Consider the following 20,071-nt stretch of genomic DNA (forward strand, 5'->3'; position numbering starts at 1 on the left):
TATAACCCCAATATATTCTTTGAATTCCCAGTCAGACAATGGCACTGTATACCAGTAGTAAAAATTGTGGGTGCACGTAACCCCAATATATTCTTTGAATTACCAGTCAGAAACTGGCACTATATGGCAGTAGCAAGAAATGAGGGTATTTGTATTCCCAATATACTCTTTGAATTCCCAGTCAGACAATGGCACTGTATACCAGTAGTAAAAATTGTGGGTGCACGTAACCCCAATATATTCTTTGAATTACCAGTCAGAAACTGGCACTATATGGCAGTAGCAAGAAATGAGGGTATTTGTATTCCCAATATACTCTTTGAATTCCCAGTCAGACAATGGCACTGTATACCAGTAGTAAAAATTGTGGGTGCACGTAACCCCAATATATTCTTTGAATTCCCAGTCAGACACTGGCACTATATGGCAGTAGCAAGAAATGAGGGTATTTGTATTCCCAATATATTCTTTGAATTCCCAGTCAGACAATGGCACTGTATACCAGTAGTAAAAATTGTGGGTGCACGTAACCCCAATATATTCTTTGAATTCCCAGTCAGAAACTGGCACTATATGGCAGTAGCAAGAAATGAGGGTATTTATAACCCCAATATATTCTTTGAATTCCCAGTCAGACAATGGCACTGTATACCAGTAGTAAAAATTGTGGGTGCACGTAACCCCAATATATTCTTTGAATTCCCAGTCAGAAACTGGCACTATATGGCAGTAGCAAGAAATGAGGGTATTTGTATTCCCAATATACTCTTTGAATTCCCAGTCAGACAATGGCACTGTATACCAGTAGTAAAAATTGTGGGTGCACGTAACCCCAATATATTCTTTGAATTCCCAGTCAGAAACTGGCACTATATGGCAGTAGCAAGAAATGAGGGTATTTGTATTCCCAATATACTCTTTGAATTCCCAGTCAGACAATGGCACTGTATACCAGTAGTAAAAATTGTGGGTGCACGTAACCCCAATATATTCTTTGAATTACCAGTCAGAAACTGGCACTATATGGCAGTAGCAAGAAATGAGGGTATTTATAACCCCAATATATTCTTTGAATTCCCAGTCAGACAATGGCACTGTATACCAGTAGTAAAAATTGTGGGTGCACGTAACCCCAATATATTCTTTGAATTACCAGTCAGAAACTGGCACTATATGGCAGTAGCAAGAAATGAGGGTATTTGTATTCCCAATATACTCTTTGAATTCCCAGTCAGACAATGGCACTGTATACCAGTAGTAAAAATTGTGGGTGCACGTAACCCCAATATATTCTTTGAATTCCCAGTCAGACACTGGCACTATATGGCAGTAGCAAGAAATGAGGGTATTTGTATTCCCAATATACTCTTTGAATTCCCAGTCAGACAATGGCACTGTATACCAGTAGTAAAAATTGTGGGTGCACGTAACCCCAATATATTCTTTGAATTACCAGTCAGAAACTGGCACTATATGGCAGTAGCAAGAAATGAGGGTATTTGTATTCCCAATATACTCTTTGAATTCCCAGTCAGACAATGGCACTGTATACCAGTAGTAAAAATTGTGGGTGCACGTAACCCCAATATATTCTTTGAATTACCAGTCAGAAACTGGCACTATATGGCAGTAGCAAGAAATGAGGGTATTTATAACCCCAATATATTCTTTGAATTCCCAGTCAGACAATGGCACTGTATACCAGTAGTAAAAATTGTGGGTGCACGTAACCCCAATATATTCTTTGAATTACCAGTCAGAAACTGGCACTATATGGCAGTAGCAAGAAATGAGGGTATTTGTATTCCCAATATACTCTTTGAATTCCCAGTCAGACAATGGCACTGTATACCAGTAGTAAAAATTGTGGGTGCACGTAACCCCAATATATTCTTTGAATTCCCAGTCAGACACTGGCACTATATGGCAGTAGCAAGAAATGAGGGTATTTGTATTCCCAATATATTCTTTGAATTCCCAGTCAGACAATGGCACTGTATACCAGTAGTAAAAATTGTGGGTGCACGTAACCCCAATATATTCTTTGAATTCCCAGTCAGAAACTGGCACTATATGGCAGTAGCAAGAAATGAGGGTATTTGTATTCCCAATATACTCTTTGAATTCCCAGTCAGACAATGGCACTGTATACCAGTAGTAAAAATTGTGGGTGCACGTAACCCCAATATATTCTTTGAATTCCCAGTCAGACACTGGCACTATATGGCAGTAGCAAGAAATGAGGGTATTTGTATTCCCAATATATTCTTTGAATTCCCAGTCAGACAATGGCACTGTATACCAGTAGTAAAAATTGTGGGTGCACGTAACCCCAATATATTCTTTGAATTCCCAGTCAGAAACTGGCACTATATGGCAGTAGCAAGAAATGAGGGTATTTATAACCCCAATATATTCTTTGAATTCCCAGTCAGACAATGGCACTGTATACCAGTAGTAAAAATTGTGGGTGCACGTAACCCCAATATATTCTTTGAATTCCCAGTCAGAAACTGGCACTATATGGCAGTAGCAAGAAATGAGGGTATTTGTATTCCCAATATACTCTTTGAATTCCCAGTCAGACAATGGCACTGTATACCAGTAGTAAAAATTGTGGGTGCACGTAACCCCAATATATTCTTTGAATTACCAGTCAGAAACTGGCACTATATGGCAGTAGCAAGAAATGAGGGTATTTATAACCCCAATATATTCTTTGAATTCCCAGTCAGACAATGGCACTGTATACCAGTAGTAAAAATTGTGGGTGCACGTAACCCCAATATATTCTTTGAATTACCAGTCAGAAACTGGCACTATATGGCAGTAGCAAGAAATGAGGGTATTTATAACCCCAATATATTCTTTGAATTCCCAGTCAGACAATGGCACTGTATACCAGTAGTAAAAATTGTGGGTGCACGTAACCCCAATATATTCTTTGAATTCCCAGTCAGAAACTGGCACTATATGGCAGTAGCAAGAAATGAGGGTATTTGTATTCCCAATATACTCTTTGAATTCCCAGTCAGACAATGGCACTGTATACCAGTAGTAAAAATTGTGGGTGCACGTAACCCCAATATATTCTTTGAATTACCAGTCAGAAACTGGCACTATATGGCAGTAGCAAGAAATGAGGGTATTTGTATTCCCAATATACTCTTTGAATTCCCAGTCAGACAATGGCACTGTATACCAGTAGTAAAAATTGTGGGTGCACGTAACCCCAATATATTCTTTGAATTCCCAGTCAGAAACTGGCACTATATGGCAGTAGCAAGAAATGAGGGTATTTGTATTCCCAATATACTCTTTGAATTCCCAGTCAGACAATGGCACTGTATACCAGTAGTAAAAATTGTGGGTGCACGTAACCCCAATATATTCTTTGAATTACCAGTCAGACACTGGCACTATATGGCAGTAGCAAGAAATGAGGGTATTTGTATTCCCAATATATTCTTTGAATTCCCAGTCAGACAATGGCACTGTATACCAGTAGTAAAAATTGTGGGTGCACGTAACCCCAATATATTCTTTGAATTACCAGTCAGAAACTGGCACTATATGGCAGTAGCAAGAAATGAGGGTATTTGTATTCCCAATATATTCTTTGAATTCCCAGTCAGACAATGGCACTGTATACCAGTAGTAAAAATTGTGGGTGTATATAGCCCCAATTCTATTGCTAGGGGACTTGCAGGGTATTTCTGGGGTGAAGGTGGGGGGGCACACCGTTGGAACGGGTATCGGGGTATATATCGGGTATACGGGAATACACTGACAGTGTATTCCATTCAGGATCCTGGGAAAGCTGGGTTGCGGCGATTGAGCCCGTCAGTGCCACGTTACACTGACAAGCTTCTCCCTGGAATTTAGCTCTTACAAGAGCTGTTGGTTGTCTTCTCCTTCCTATCCTAGCCTGTCCCTGCCTACCCAGAATCTAAGCCCTAGCTAGCTGGACGGAAACCTCCGTCCTCGGTGAATTGCAAGCTCAGAATGACGCGAAGCTGGGCGGCGCTGTTCTTTTAAATTAGAGGTCACATGTTTTCGGCAGCCAATGGGTTTTGCCTACTTTTTTCAACGTCACCGGTGTCATAGTTCCTGTCCCACCTACCCTGCGCTGTTATTGGAGCAAAAAAGGCGCCAGGGAAGGTGGGAGGGGAATCGAGTAATGGCGCACTTTACCACGCGGTGTTCGATTCGATTCGAACATGCCGAACAGCCTAATATCCGATCGAACATGAGTTCGATAGAACACTGTTCGCTCATCTCTAATTATGACTATGAAGTCTTCCTTCTTACTTCCTCTGTTCCATATCTGCTATGGACTCCTAATATATCTTCTCTTCTCAGCTTATGTGTGTCTACGTCTGTAATATATTACTGTGTATTATCCTGTACCTGTATCACTATGCTGCTGTAACATGCTGAAATTTCCCCACTGTGGGACTATTAAAGGATTATCTTATCACTCAATTACCAGTTGGGTCTCCCAATTAACGCCCCACCATTTGCACCAATTGGCCCATTGCACATGTGATCTTTACACTTCCATTTTAAGAGCAATGTGAGTCAACTGGGACATAGACCTCCCCTGGGCCTCTTACTATTATACTGAAGAGACCCCAGAGTGTAAAAAATTCACTTCCGATTCTCGGGTGACATACTGACAAAGTTGCAGGTTTGGGTCACACGCAAAACTTTTGGAAACCAGTTTGCTCATCTCTACCCATTATCCATTTTCAGCATTGATCCAGAAAAAGGCGAATCAGCCCCATAAGGCAGAAGGCAAACAGAATGTTCCAGTTCTTTTTCTTTACCCCATACGAGGCATAAAATAATGAACGCTATATAGTCACCTGTCTATTTGGTCAGGGATACAGCAGAGAGTTCCTGTTCTGATTCACGCACTTTGTTCACCTTCTTCCTGTGCAGCAATGTGTCAGTCTGTTCGGCCACTGAATGGATGACTCTCTACTGTGCAGGCCGAAGGTCAGGAAGACCCTAGGCCAAAGTCAATGCTCATTGCTGTGTCCCAGGCCAAATAGTTATGTGAGTATATAGTATTTACCTTTTTAAGCCTGCCTATAGTGTAAAGAGAAAGAACTGGAGTACCCCTTTGGGCTAAGTCCCTATGTAGCGAAACACTGATACTGTAAAACGCAACGTTTTTTTCCCGCTGTCAGTTTTCACAATTAAGGGTAAGTTCACACGGGGGGTTTTGGACCTGAATCTGAGGCAGAGGCCACCTCAGGTTCCGTTCCAAAATACGGGTAGCTGCGACTGGATGCCGGTGTAGTGCACCGGCATCCAGTCGCGCACTCCGCTCTGGATTAGGCCCAAATGAATGGGCCTAACCAGGAGGAGGGAGTGTCTTCAGGTAGATGTTGTGAGGCAAATCCGCCTGAAAGAATGAGCATGTCGCTTCTTTTTTTCCAGGAGCCAGAAGAAACGGCTCCCGGAAAAAAGAACTGACCGGCTCCCATTGATTTCATGGTTTTTGGATACAGCCTCAATATCCTGACCAAAAACCCCGTGTGAACTTACCCTTAGGACCTTAAACTTGAAGAGGTTTTCCAGAAGTTAAATACCAACCATCTAACCATGGGATATATCATCAATATCTGCTAGGGGTGTCCTCCAACCACGGTTGGGCTGTATTATTATTAACATCACTTCGCACAGAGAACTAAATGACCCTGCAGTGTGTCTGTGTTTCTTTTTTTTTAGTTGCTATGATTCCTAGGATTTCTCTATCTGCCATGAGCTTGTATGTCTTTTTCTCTCTTGTTATATACTACCGTACCATCTATGAAACGGTATCACTGAAATTTCCCCATTGTGAGACTATTAAAGGATTATCTTATCTTATCTTATACTCAGGATACTCAGTTGAGCGCCTGCTTCAAGAGCCAGCAATGTCTTATTTATTTGTCACTTGACCTATTTATAGCTCATTAGGAATATGTGGCTAAGCTGCAATACTGGGTTTAGCCCCTGTGTATGGTTCTGGGCATGGTATTCAGTGAAGAGGCCAGGGTGCTCATCCCAACACCGCTGTCTCTTAAAAAAAATTAATTGAGAATGGGGAAGGGAGGTGCTATGTTTCAGATAGGTCATCAATACCACAATCTCAGAAAAACCCTTTAAGGCCAGGACCCCACGTGGCGTGAACACTGCAGCAGAAAATGCAGCGTATTTCAGTCACTGCAAAGTGGATGCGATTCTACCAAATCCCATCCACATATTGCGGAACAATACACGCAATGGACACACGGTGATTTGCAGTTTTGAAAATGGCAGCATGCCAATTATAACTACGGAAAAGCTGGCGGTTTTCCTATGGGTATAATTGAAGCAGAGGTTCTGCAAAGGTAAACTGTGGACTTTCTGCGAAAAGATCTGTGGGAAAAACCTTGATGCGTTGCCACTATGGATTTTCCCGCAGTGCATGTTATGGCAATGCTAGCCTAAAGAGAATTTTTCTCCACTTCAACAAACTCCAGTTCTTACCATCTTCGCTGCTCCACTGATTCCAGCACAGTTGGATTTTTTTCTGTAGCTTACACCGTTCCTGAAGAATCAATGCAGGTAGTTTTGGTCAACTTGGACTCTGTGCTGTTAGTGGGCGGAGTCAGACTCCAATCAGAGTTCAGAGTCACACCCCTTTTCCTGCTCATACTTATAGCTCAGGAACAGTGTGGGCTAGAGAAAAAATTCCAACTGTGCCAAAATCAGTGGAGCAGCGACTATTAGGTGATGCAAGTAGCAGAGGTGGTAAAAGGTCCTCTTTAAATGAGTATGGGTGCAAGGGATATTAAGGTGTCGATGGTTCCAAAGAATATTAATGTTACGTCTTTGGCATGCTTACCAGGGCTCTAATACATGACATTATCAGGATGTATATGAGTGCTATAGCTTTATATGAAGTTTTATTACATTAATATGTATTAGATGTTATTCTACGACTACTTACAGTGCTGTTCTAGAGAAGGTACTGAGCATACCAGGTATATGATACCAAATATAAATCTAATATCTGCTGCCACTATTGCTATAGCTACCTCTGCACACAAGGTGCCTAGGGAAGTCGCACCAGACAATTTATTCCAATGGCCTGAGGCCAGCGCACAGTTCCATCATCTCAGCTTGGAATACATAGCACAAATTGTTACAGCAACTTTTTTTTATAAGTAAAACCGAAATGTAAGTCAAAACCAGACTAGGGCCTCATGCAGACTATGCAGCTACACTATGACTCAGGTTCTGAATGAAGTACAGTAGCAAAAAAAACACACATGTGAACCTGGCTGTAATAAAGAAGGGCACGTACACATGAGATGGAACATTCCTACATCAAGATCTTGTGCTTGTTGCACTTTTCTAAGGGTGGATCCAGACTCAATCTGGAGGAGAGTGGCAGTCGTGTCCTGCCCTGAACCCATTCACCAGCCAGGAATGTCACATTTTGTGTCTGGTCCTTCGCTGTAGGAGAGGAGCGTCCAAAACCTCCCACAGACAAAAAATGCTTCCCAACCAAATCAAAGGAGTCACTGCAATACTTCTGTCTCAGTTCAGCTGCGACCCTGTTAACTATTACTGACTACAGACTGTGACCCTTGTGCTTATAGTATACGTTGTGGACATTTAGGAGTTTGGGAAAGCTGGGTGACAATGCTTGTGGCATCTGTATATGCGGATTTTGGATTCTGCTGGTTCAGTCCAAAGATTAGTTTCGGGACAAAGTACTTTTATTGCACTGCGTAAAACCCGTATTTCCCATCTATGTAACTATCAGTCCTTAATATGTAACTTTTATTGAATCTCTAAAAAACTAGTAAAATTCCTTGGCATCCAACCAACCGTGTCAAATGAACAGTATATTAGCAACCAAATACGTTTCCTCTTCAATAGTTACATGGAATGAGTCTGCAGTACTAGTCCCTGTATAAATGCAGGGATCTAAAAAAAACAAATTCATGCCCCCCCAACTTGTGACTGTGGCATCCTCAGGGGAATGGAGGTAAATGATGAATCCATCCACGCATGCGTACACTGCCAAAATATATCCTCAGATCCTAAGTATATTTCGATATTTTGACTATTCGTGCATGCGCGTGACATTGACAGCACTTGCAGTGCGTCATAACTAGAAGATGGATATGGATACACTGCGGGTGACTCTGGATTGGTCTATTGATAGCCATCCAAGACTGTCAGCATTTATATACGGACTAGTATTGTAGACTGGTTCCATGTTAGGTTATGTTCACATGTAGGAATTTAACGCTGAATTTGTCAAACAGAACATTTCTGCTTCAGGAATTTGAAGCAGATTTTTTTTCTCCTTGTTAAGCCGGGTTCACACAGAGTTTTTTGGACCGGATTTTGACGTGGAGGCCGCCTCAGAGTCCAGTCCAAAAAAAGGTTAGCCGCGACTGGATACCGGTGCAGTGCATACAGTGCAGCGGGATACAGTTGCGGCATTCTTCTCCGGATCAGGCCCAAATGAATGGGCCTTGCCGGAAGGGAGGTGTTGCTCCGCAGACTCTGCAGCGGCTTCTGCCTTAAGAAAGGGCATGTCGCTTCTTTTTTCCGTGAGCGGGAACAAGCCGGAAAAGGAATCCAATGAATTCAATGGGAGGTGGTTTTTTGAGCCGGATTTTGATGCAGATTCTGCGTCATAATCCTGACCAAAAAAACCGCAACGAGGATTTTGATGCTGATTTTGAAGCAGAATTTGGAGAAGACTGCCACTGTATTTTACCTTTATTGGGCAGGCACAAATTCCAAATTCTGCTAGTGTATATTGCTTCTGCTCCCCATTGAAATTTCTGGCGTAATTTGATTAGAATTATGGGACAAATTCCTACGTGTGAACATAGTCCAACTATTTAAGATAGAGCAAACTGATTTGGTTGCTGATATATTGTTGATTTGGCATGGTTGGTTGGATGCCAAGGAATTTTACTGTTTTTTTAAGTTACATTTTAAAGATTGATAGTTACACAGATGGGAAGTCCTCACAGTGTCCGGCGCTCCCTCAGGGTCCTCTTCTGGCCTCTTGGGTCACAAGGGGACTGCTGAGGGATGCAATTGGGCCTCATCGATCATGTAAGGTGCCAATGTCATGACGCTCAGCCTCAGCAGTCTCATCGGGGTGTGTGATGTCACCAGGAGGCTGAATGAAGACTTCAAGAGAGCAATGGACGCCGCAAGGATGTCCAGGAGAGGTGAGGGCAGGTATAACTTTTTATTATGATTCTGCACCAGGACTTCTTATTCTCTGCGTTCTAAAGAGACCCCAGAAGATGAAGTAAGTGATGAACCCCTAAGGGGTCAGATTGAGCCCAAAACTTTTGGAAAATTATGTCTAATCTAGTTAATTCCAAACTAGTTCCTTCATTTCCAGGTTCAGACCACACATGACAGGATTTTTGCCCCTGCTTTCAGTCACGATACCGAGCGCTTTATCCCAGCTTTGTATTGCAGAGGTGGAAAACCGCAGCTGAACATGTAAAAATGATTGACTCCGTGCCATCCTATACACCCCGTGTCACTGCTGTCAGAGGCTCGGACGCAGTGTTGATGACGTCACTGCATTTGTGTTTAACATAATGTGGCTTTAGACTTGGGTGGCCATGTGTCATGCAGTAGGGGGTACGGGATGTAAGCTTACATACTTTACAGTATACAGTCAAGTGATTGCATGGTGAAACTTAATACCTTGAAAGACAAAAGTCTTGGTCCAGGTTTCACTTCCCTTGTTTTCTAGTGTAGTGGTACCTGTGGGAGAGGGAAGTTCTACCCATAGACAACTGGAATATGTCAATATGAGATTTTTTCCCACTTTGGTGACACAAAGGATAAAAACATACCTTAAGGCTAAGGCCCCACGGGCTGTATCCGCAGCACTAAAGTGCTGGTCCCCAATGCAAAAACTGTAATGGAGCCCCTAACTACCTTGTGCCATTTAGAATAGTGGGCCATGACAGGGTGTAGGGCCTGGTAGTAACTGCTACCCCTACACCCCTTATAGCTATATCTCCTAGTCTATTTGCAACTGAATCCCATTCATGAGAATGGATCTGAGCTGAGATATTTCCTTACATCTTGCTGCTAGGCTGTTTTTAAGCTCATCTCAGTTAGGCCAGAGCTTTATGGTGTAGTTAAACTTTCGGACAACTTGTGATTTTTGCGGTTAATACATTTTGTAATATACTTTAACAAAGTTTGACTCCTTTGTGTGAAATCCTGCATTTTGTCACTCTTTCTCTTGCCTCTCTATTGAAAGCCAGCCCTGCTTCTCTTTGTGTATGGAGCTCGGGGAAATGTAACATGAAGTCAGAATCTCCATTCAAGATTGGGATTTCTATAGCATGTATATTATACAGCTTCGTATAAATATCCCAATCTCCTTAAGTTTCTACGTTTTGTAATGCCTGAGACATAGCTATTTGACTTGACTTCACACAGCACAATGAGAAACAGGGACAGCTCTCAATATAGAAGTAAGGGAAAGAGTTAAAATGCAGGATTTCACACAAAGGAGCCAACATTTGTTGATAAAGTATATTATAAAGTTTATTAATGACAGAAATACTGCCAGAAATTCTAAAGTTGTCAGAAAGTTTAGTTACACTTTAATTTGTGGCTACAACTAAACTACGTACAGTGAGTACAGGCAGTCTGAGGTAATCTGAGACACACCCCGGTCTCCGCATTGATTTAGGCTGCAGCTCTGTCTCCTCAGACTGGCTACTGTGTACATACACAAGCCCAGCACAAGTTCATGGGGATGTCAGTGCATAGAGAGCTGACTTCTATTACAAGCAGAGCAGAGTGATAATAAAGTACAAATTACTAAACCACAAGTGAGAAAAAGATGAAGATGGTGTAAATGCCACACACAGACTGAGCTAAGGAACAAGGACCCAGGAGTAGAGATGAGCGAACACTAAAATGTTCGAGGTTCGAAATTCGATTCGAACAGCCGCTCAATGTTTGTGTGTTCGAACGGGTTTCGAACCCCATTATAGTCTATGGGGAACATATACTCGTTAAGGGGGAAACCCAAATCCGTGTCTGGAGGGTCACCAAGTCCACTATGACACCCCAGGAAATGATGCCAACACCTCTGGAATGACACTGGGACAGCAGGGGAAGCATGTCTGGGGGCATCTAACACACCAAAGACCCTCTATTACCCCAACATCACAGCCTAACAACTACACACTTTACACACTCAATACCACCTCTCTGACAGTAGGAAAACACCTTGAAACATGTGTATTTGGCACTTGCAGTGAGGAGAGCTTGTCACCAGCAGTGAATTTGGCCCTTGTAGTAAGTTGAGGTTGGCACCAACATTTGTTTTGAAAATCAGGGTGGATTGAGCCTCTAACCAGCAGAGTTTGGGCAAATTCATGGTGGAGGGAGCCTCTAAAAACCCCAGTTTGGACCAATTCATGGTGGAGGGAGCCTCTAAACAGCCCAGTTTGGGCAAATTCATGGTGGAGGGAGCCTCTAAAAACCCCAGTTTGGACCAATTCATGGTGGAGGAAGCCTCTAAAAACCCCAGTTTGGACCAATTCATGGTGGAGGGAGCCTCTAAACAGCCCAGTTTGGGCAAATTCATGGTGGAGGGAGCCTCTAAACAGCCCAGTTTGTGCAAATTCCTGGTGGAGGGAGCCTCTAACCAGCCCAGTTTGGGCAAATTCATGGTGGAGGGAGCCTCTAACCAGCCCAGTTTGGACCAATTCATGGTGGAGGGAGCCTCTAACCAGCCCAGTTTGGACCAATTCATGGTGGAGGGAGCCTCTAAAAAACCCAGTTTGGACCAATTCATGGTGGAGGGAGCCTCTAACCAGCCCAGTTTGGACCAATTCATGATGGAGGGAGCCTCTAAACAGCCCAGTTTGGGCAAATTCATGGTGGAGGGAGCCTCTAAAAACCCCAGTTTGGACCAATTCATGGTGGAGGGAGCCTCTAAAAACACCAGTTTGGACCAATTCATGGTGGAGGGAGCCTCTAAACAGCCCAGTTTGGGCAAATTCATGGTGGAGGGAGCCTCTAAACAGCCCAGTTTGGGCAAATTCATGGTGGAGGGAGCCTCTAAAAACCCCAGTTTGGACCAATTCATGGTGGAGGGAGCCTCTAAAAACCCCAGTTTGAACCAATTCATGGTGGAGGGAGCCTCTAACCAGCCCAGTTTGGGCAAATTCATGGTGGAGGGAGCCTCTAACCAGCAGAGTTGTGGGAAAGCAGGGTGGAGGGAGCCTCTAACCAGCAGAGTTGGTGGAAATCAGGGTGGAGGGAGCCTCTAACCAGCAGAGTTGTGGGAAAGCAGGGTGGAGGGAGCCTCTAACCAGCAGAGTTGTGGGAAAGCAGGGTGGAGGGAGCCTCTAACCAGCAGAGTTGGTGGAAATCAGGGTGGAGGGAGCCTCTAACCAGCAGAGTTGTGGGAAAGCAGGGTGGAGGGAGCCTCTAACCAGCAGAGTTGTGGGAAAGCAGGGTGGAGGGAGCCTCTAACCAGCAGAGTTGTGGGAAAGCAGGGTGAAGGGAGCCTCTAACCAGCAGAGTTGGGGGAAATCAGGGTGGAGGGAGCCTAGTATTAGCAGAATTGTGCAACGCTTATGGTGGATGAGTATGAGGATGCGGAGGAATTGGAGAGGTTGAGTACAGACATGGAGTTTCATGTTGGGGTGCTTTACACAGGTGGGCACAAAAATGAAGGCTCTATCCAGTGGTGGTTCATTTTTATCAAAGTGAGCCGGTCGGCACTCTCAGCTGACAGACGGGTGCGCTTGTCAGTGATGATGCCACCGGCTGCACTGAACACCCTCTCAGATAGGACGCTGGCGGCAGGACAGGACAGCACCTCCAAGGCATATAGGGCAAGTTCAAGCCACAGGTCCAACTTCGACACCCAATACGTGTAGGGCGCAGAGGGGTCGGAGAGGACAGGGCTGTGGTCGGAAAGGTATTCCCGCAACATGCGCCTATACTTCTCACGCCTGGTGACACTAGGACCCTCCGTGGCGGCACTTTGGCGAGGGGGTGCCATCAAGGTGTCCCAGACCTTAGACAGTGTGCCCCTCGTTTGTGTGGACCGGTGAGAACTTGGTCGCCTACTGGAGGAACTGCCCTCCCTGCCGCCAACGTCACATGCTGGAAACATCTCCATCATATTCTGCACCAATTGCCTGTGGCAAGCATTGATGCGATTGGCCCTCCCCTCTACCGGAATAAAAGACGAGATGTTGTTTTTATACCGGGGGTCAAGGATAGCAAAGATCCAGTACTGTTTGTCCTCCATGATTTTGACAATACGCTTGTCGGTTGTAAAGCACCCCAACATGAACTCAGCCATGTCTGCCACAGTGTTAGTTGGCATGACTCCTCTGGCCCCACCGGAAAGTTCAATCTCCATTTCCTCCTCATCCTCCATGTCTACCCATCCGCGCTGCAACAATGGGACGATTCGAAGTTTCCCGGAAGCCTCCTGTATCACCATCACATCATCGGACAACTCTTCTTCCTCCTCCCCCTCCTCCTCCATTAAACGCGATGAAGCGGACAGATGTGTGGACCTACTCTCCAGCTGTGACGGATCGGATGCTATCCCTGACTCCTCTGTGTGATCTGAGTTATCCCTGATGTCAATCAGGGATTCTCTCAGAACACACAAGAGCGGGATTGTAAGGCTCACCATCGCATCCTCAGAGCTCACCCTCCTTGTGGACTCCTCAAAGACCCGTAGGATGTCACAAAGGTCTCTCATCCATGGCCACTCATGGTTGTGAAACTGAGGCAGCTGACTTTGTGGCACCCTAGGGTTTTGTAGCTGGTATTCCATCAAAGGTCTCTGCTGCTCAACCACTCTATTTAACATCTGAAACGTTGAGTTCCAGCGTGTGGGGACGTCGCACAAAAGCCGGTGTTGTGGCACATGCAGGCGTTGCTGGAGAGATTTTAAGCTAGCAGCGGCTACTGTCGACTTGCGAAAGTGGGCGCACATGCGCCGCACTTTCACCAGTAGCTCTGGAACATTGGGGTAGCTCTTTAGGAAACGTTGCACCACTAGGTTGAAGACGTGGGCCAGGCATGGAACATGTTGGAGTCCGGCAAGCTCCAGAGCTGCTACCAGGTTCCGGCCGTTATCACAAACGACCATGCCTGGGACCAGGTGCAGCGGCTCAAACCATATTGCCGTCTCATCGAGGAGGGCATCCCTCACCTCGGAGGCAGTGTGCTGTCTGTCCCCCAAGCTGATCAGCTTCAGCACAGCCTGCTGACGTCTACCAACGCCAGTGCTGCAACGTTTCCAACTCGTAGCTGGGGTCAATCTAACAGCGGAGGAGGAGGCGGTGGCGGAGGAGGAGGCGGTGGAGGAGGAGGAGGAGGGGGGTGTTCTTCTCGTGTCCCTGCCAGGAATGTTAGGCGGGGAGACGAGGTACACCGGGCCAGTTTGGGAAGCAGTCCCAGCCTCAACTACATTCACCCAGTGTGCCGTCAGTGAAATGTAGCGTCCCTGTCCGCATGCACTTGTCCACGCGTCGGTGGTCAAGTGGACCTTTGTGCAAAGCGCGGAACTAAGGGCCCGCCTGATGTTGAGTGACACGTGCTGGTGCAAGGCGGGGACGGCACACCGGGAGAAGTAGTGACGGCTAGGGACGGCATAGCGAGGTGCCGCAGTTGCCATCAGGTCCAGGAAGGCGGGAGTTTCAACAAGCCGGAACGCCAACATCTCCTGGGCCAGCAGTTTAGCGATGTTGGCGTTCAAGGCTTGCGCGTGTGGGTGGTTAGCAGTGTATTTCTGCCGCCGCTCCAATGTCTTAGAGATGGTGGGTTGTTGTAAAGAAGCGCCTGATGGTGCCTTTGATGGTGCAGGAGAAGGAGATAAGACAGGAACAGGGGAGGATGAGGAAGAAGTCAACAAAGTGGCGGAGGCAGATGAAGTGGTGTCCTGGCTCGTCCTCTGGAGTGCATCACCAGCACAGTCAGCAGTGGCAGTGGCAGAGGCAGTGGCAGTGGCGTGAACGGCAGGCGGCCTTTGTCCTGCCGTTGCTGCCTGCCACTGATTCCAGTGCTTGGATTCCAAATGACGGCGCATTGAAGTGGTGGACAGGTTGCTCTTCTCAGAGCCCCTAATCAATTTCGAGAGGCAAATTGTGCAGACAACACTATATCTGTCCTCGGCGCATTCCTTGAAAAAACTCCACACCTTCGAGAAACGTGCCCTCGAGGTGGGAGTTTTTCGGGGCTGGGTACGAACTGGAACATCTTGGGAGATTCCGGGTGTGGCCTGGCTTCGCCTAAGCTGCTGACCTCTGCCTCTAGCTACCCTTTTTGGTGCTGCACCTGCCTCAACATCCACACTACTTTCCCCGCTTGACATCCCCCCTGTCCAGGTCGGGTCAGTGTCCTCATCATCCACCACTTCCTCTTCCAACTCCTGTCTCATCTCCTCCTCCCGCACAATGCGCCGGTCAACTGGATGCCCTGACGGCAACTGCGTCACATCATCGTCGATGAGGGTGGGTTGCTGGTCATCCACCACCAAATCGAACGGAGATGGAGGAGACTCTAGTGTTTGAGCATCTGGACACAGATGCTCCTCTGTTAGGTTCCTGGAATCGTGACGTGGAGGGGCAGGTTGAGGGACAATGAAAGGAGCGGAGAACAGCTCTGGGGAGCAGGGACAGTTGGGGTTATTGTTCTGTGAAGCTTGGGAATTTTGGGAGGAAGGAGGACAAGACTGTTGGGTAATAGGAGGAGAGGAGGCAGAGTCTGACTGGCTGCTGGACAATGTGCTGTAAGCGTTCTCTGACAGCCATTGCAAGACCTGTTCCTGGTTCTCGGGCTTACTAAGGTTTGTACCCTGCAGTTTAGTTAATGTGGCAAGCAACCCTGGCACTGTGGAGTGGCGCAATGCTTGCTGACCCACAGGAGTAGGCACGGGACGCCCTGTGGCTTCACTGCTACCTTGCTCCCCAGAACCATTCCCCCGACCTCGCCCACGGCCTCGTCCACGTCCCTTTCCGGGAGCCTTGCGCATTTTGAATTCCCAGTTAGAAACTGGCACTATATACCAGTAGCAAAAATTGTGGGTGCACGTAACCCCAATATATTCTTTGAATTACCAGTCAGAAACTGGCACTATATGGCAGTAGCAAGAAATGAGGGTATTTGTAACCCCAATATATTCTTTGAATTCCCAGTCAGACAATGGCACTATATACCAGTAGCAAGAAATCAGGGTATTTATAACCCCAATATATTCTTTGAATTCCCAGTCAGACAATGGCACTATATACCAGTAGCAAAAATTGTGGGTGCACGTAACCCCAATATATTCTTTGAATTACCAGTCAGACAATGGCACTATATACCAGTAGCAAAAATTGTGGGTGCACGTAACCCCAATATATTCTTTGAATTACCAGTCAGAAACTGGCACTATATGGCAGTAGCAAGAAATGAGGGTATTTGTAACCCCAATATATTCTTTGAATTCCCAGTCAGACAATGGCACTATATACCAGTAGCAAGAAATGAGGGTATTTATAACCCCAATATATTCTTTGAATTCCCAGTCAGAAACTGGCACTATATACCAGTAGCAAGAAATGAGGGTATTTATAACCCCAATATATTCTTTGAATTCCCAGTCAGACAATGGCACTATATACCAGTAGCAAAAATTGTGGATGCACGTAACCCCAATATATTCTTTGAATTACCAGTCAGAAACTGGCACTATATGGCAGTAGCAAGAAATGAGGGTATTTGTAACCCCAATATATTCTTTGAATTCCCAGTCAGACAATGGCACTATATACCAGTAGCAAGAAATGAGGGTATTTATAACCCCAATATATTCTTTGAATTCCCAGTCAGACAATGGCACTATATACCAGTAGCAAAAATTGTGGGTGCACGTAACCCCAATATATTCTTTGAATTACCAGTCAGACAATGGCACTGTATACCAGTAGCAAAAATTGTGGGTGCACGTAACCCCAATATATTCTTTGAATTACCAGTCAGAAACTGGCACTATATGGCAGTAGCAAGAAATGAGGGTATTTATAACCCCAATATATTCTTTGAATTACCAGTCAGAAACTGGCACTATATGGCAGTAGCAAGAAATGAGGGTATTTGTAACCCCAATATATTCTTTGAATTCCCAGTCAGAAACTGGCACTATATACCAGTAGCAAGAAATGAGGGTATTTATAACCCCAATATATTCTTTGAATTCCCAGTCAGACAATGGCACTATATGGCAGTAGCAAAAATAGTGGGTGTATATAGCCCCAATTCTATTGCTAGGGGACTTGCAGGGTATTTCTGGGGTGAAGGTGGGGGGGCACACCGTTGGAACGGGGATTTGGGGGGTATATATGGGGTATACGGGAATACACTGACAGTGTATTCCATTCAGGATCCTGGGAAAGCTGGGTTGCGGCGATTGAGCCCGTCAGTGCCACGTTACACTGACAAGCTTCTCCCTGGAATTTAGCTCTTATAAGAGCTGTTGGTTGTCTTCTCCTTCCTATCCTAGCCTGTCCCTGCCTACCCAGAATCTAACCCCTAGCTAACTGGACGGAAACCTCCGTCCCCGGTGAATTGCAAGCTCAGAATGACGCGAACCTGGGTGGCGCTGTTCTTTTAAATTAGAGGTCACATGTTTTCGGCAGCCAATGGGTTTTTCCTACTTTTTTCAACGTCACCGGTGTCGTAGTTCCTGTCCCACCTAATTTGCGCTGTTATTGGAGCAAAAAAGGCGCCAGGGAAGGTGGGAGGGGAATCGAGAAATGGCGCACTTTACCACGCGGTGTTCGATTCGATTCGAACATGCTGAACAGCCTAATATCCGATCGAACATGAGTTCGATAGAACACTGTTCGCTCATCTCTGCCCAGGAGAAGTAGAGTAAGGCCAGATGTATTTATTGCATTAAGAAACTTCATGAGGCGACATACACATGACTTGTATGTGTGTTGCCCAGCCATCATTGCAAATGGATGTCATCTGTGCCGAACGTGCACCAGCTGTGCTTCTGCAATCCCATTCATTGGGGCCAGTGAGCATAGTCCGCAAAATAGACAGGAATATGACCTGCCCTGAAGTTTGATGACGTCTAATGGTCCCAATGACATGCAGGACTTTGTGTCTGGCTATAAACAAAACGGTTTCCCCCGTGGACAGGCAGAAGACACACACAGGCAGTCACCTTTGTAAACCCATTCAAGTGAAAGGTTTTAAAGCTGACCTCTGGGTTTCTGTTCCCTGTCCAGTTTTGCCAGAGCAGAAGACGGAAACTCAGCGGAAGGCACAAACTGGACAACAAGCGCAAGTGTGAAAGGGGCATGATAGAGATAATGCAAAGTAATGCAACAAAGAAGGATAAAATAATGCACACAGCAGGGATTATCATGATGTTCCATAGTAATACTCATTGCAGATACAGTATTCCACATCCCCTTTCATCATCACATTTGTACTTTATTGTGGCATAAAAAATGGAGCACTTACTTCTGGGCTACATAGCAGCTGCTATGATTGGAACTCTGGGAGTTACCCCTATGTTACTGATATAATGCATTAGCAGTGGTGATAGGAACGTGGCGTTGAGAATGATGTTCCTTCAGGAAGTTTGATCAGAGCTGAATGGGCAGAGAAAATTTCCTAGCACCACTGTCACTTCATTCTAGTAACTGGTGGAGTTGAACCAACCCTGTCTCCTCAGTCTAACGCTGGGTTCACACTAGCGCCCGCACTCTGTTCTCAGCTTTCCGTCTCCTGCATGCAGAAAACGGAAAGCTGTCAGACCGGGTCCGGCCGTGAGCGCTGGTGAGCGTTTTATGCTCTCCGCCGCGAAACTGTTTTTTTAAAACTGGACACAGAGTACTGCATGTCCGACTCTGTGTCCGGTTAAAAAAAAACGTTTTCGCCACGGAGAGCATAAAACGCTCACCGGTGCTCACGGCCGGACATCTTTCAAACCTATTCAAATGAATGGGTATGAAAGAGTCCTGCAGCTTTCCGTCTCCTGCTCAGTTTTGTGCAGGAAACGGAAACCTGTATGAACGGAGACCAGGCGCAGATGTGAACGAGCCCTTATTCCTACATGACCATCATGGACACTCCAACCACCATCAGGCTCAGGGAGGCTTACAACCACTAGGACAGACCCCAGTAGAAGACTCCTACTACCCTCAGACATCCTGCAGGTTACCTCACCACTAGACTGGACTAGGAGGAGAACTGGAAGATGTGGTTGCGTTTGATCCTTGCCACCATGATCATCGCGACTACTAGGACTCCCAGACTCCTGGTCTCTCCTAACACGCTGCTGCATTTCTTTAGTGAAAGAGGCTATTTAATAATCTATCAAAATAAAATATGCGGAAATATTAGTCAGTTGGCTGGAAATCACATGGCTCATACACATTATATAGTCTGCACAATAAACCACAACTCAGTTAATCTGTTCAGCCATTCCAAAGATATAAGTCTTTTTAGTGTTGCTCCAAACAGGGTAAACTAGCAAAATGGGAAGTAACAGTACTTGACATATAACACACACAGACCCCACCCAATTGGCTAGTATTACCTAATTTACGTCAATGCTAATAGGGCTTGTATCTTTGGAATAGCTGAACAGATTTGTATAAGCAAAACAACAAATTGCGGTATGTCATTAGACTTTTTAGACCTGGGGGGTGACAGGGCTTCCTATAAATGTCCCTATTTTACCCTTGTAATCATTGGGAAGTGAGTAGACTGTGCACAGGGTGTGGGTGCTTTTTGGCAGCTGTAATAAATGGGAGTCAATTGGTAAAAAAATGTTTTCAGTGCACTGTTCACATCTGCATCTTTGTTACAGATTCATATTTGACAGGAATGTAGCAGAGCATGCAGTGCTATTTTTCCTGTCAAGATACTGGACACATCCGTCATATTGAAGGATCTGGCAGAGCGTTCTGAATTCTGTTATGAATGGAAGCAGAGCGTAATACAGCTTATTACAATCTGTAGTAACGGATGG

General features: G+C 45.4%; 1 protein-coding gene across 1 annotated transcript in view; it reads right to left on the reverse strand.

Moving 5' to 3' along the window:
• Positions 1 to 20,071, reverse strand: part of ZMIZ2 (zinc finger MIZ-type containing 2) — a 111,956-nt gene that overhangs the window by 85,542 nt on the left and 6,343 nt on the right. The window contains exon 2 of the mRNA XM_075272953.1: positions 9,736 to 9,795. The gene's annotated coding sequence lies outside the window, so the exon portion shown is untranslated. The remainder of the gene's footprint in view (positions 1 to 9,735; positions 9,796 to 20,071) is intronic.

This window comes from Leptodactylus fuscus, chromosome 5 (assembly GCF_031893055.1).
Source record: "Leptodactylus fuscus isolate aLepFus1 chromosome 5, aLepFus1.hap2, whole genome shotgun sequence".
NCBI classification, from domain to species: Eukaryota; Metazoa; Chordata; class Amphibia; order Anura; family Leptodactylidae; genus Leptodactylus; species Leptodactylus fuscus.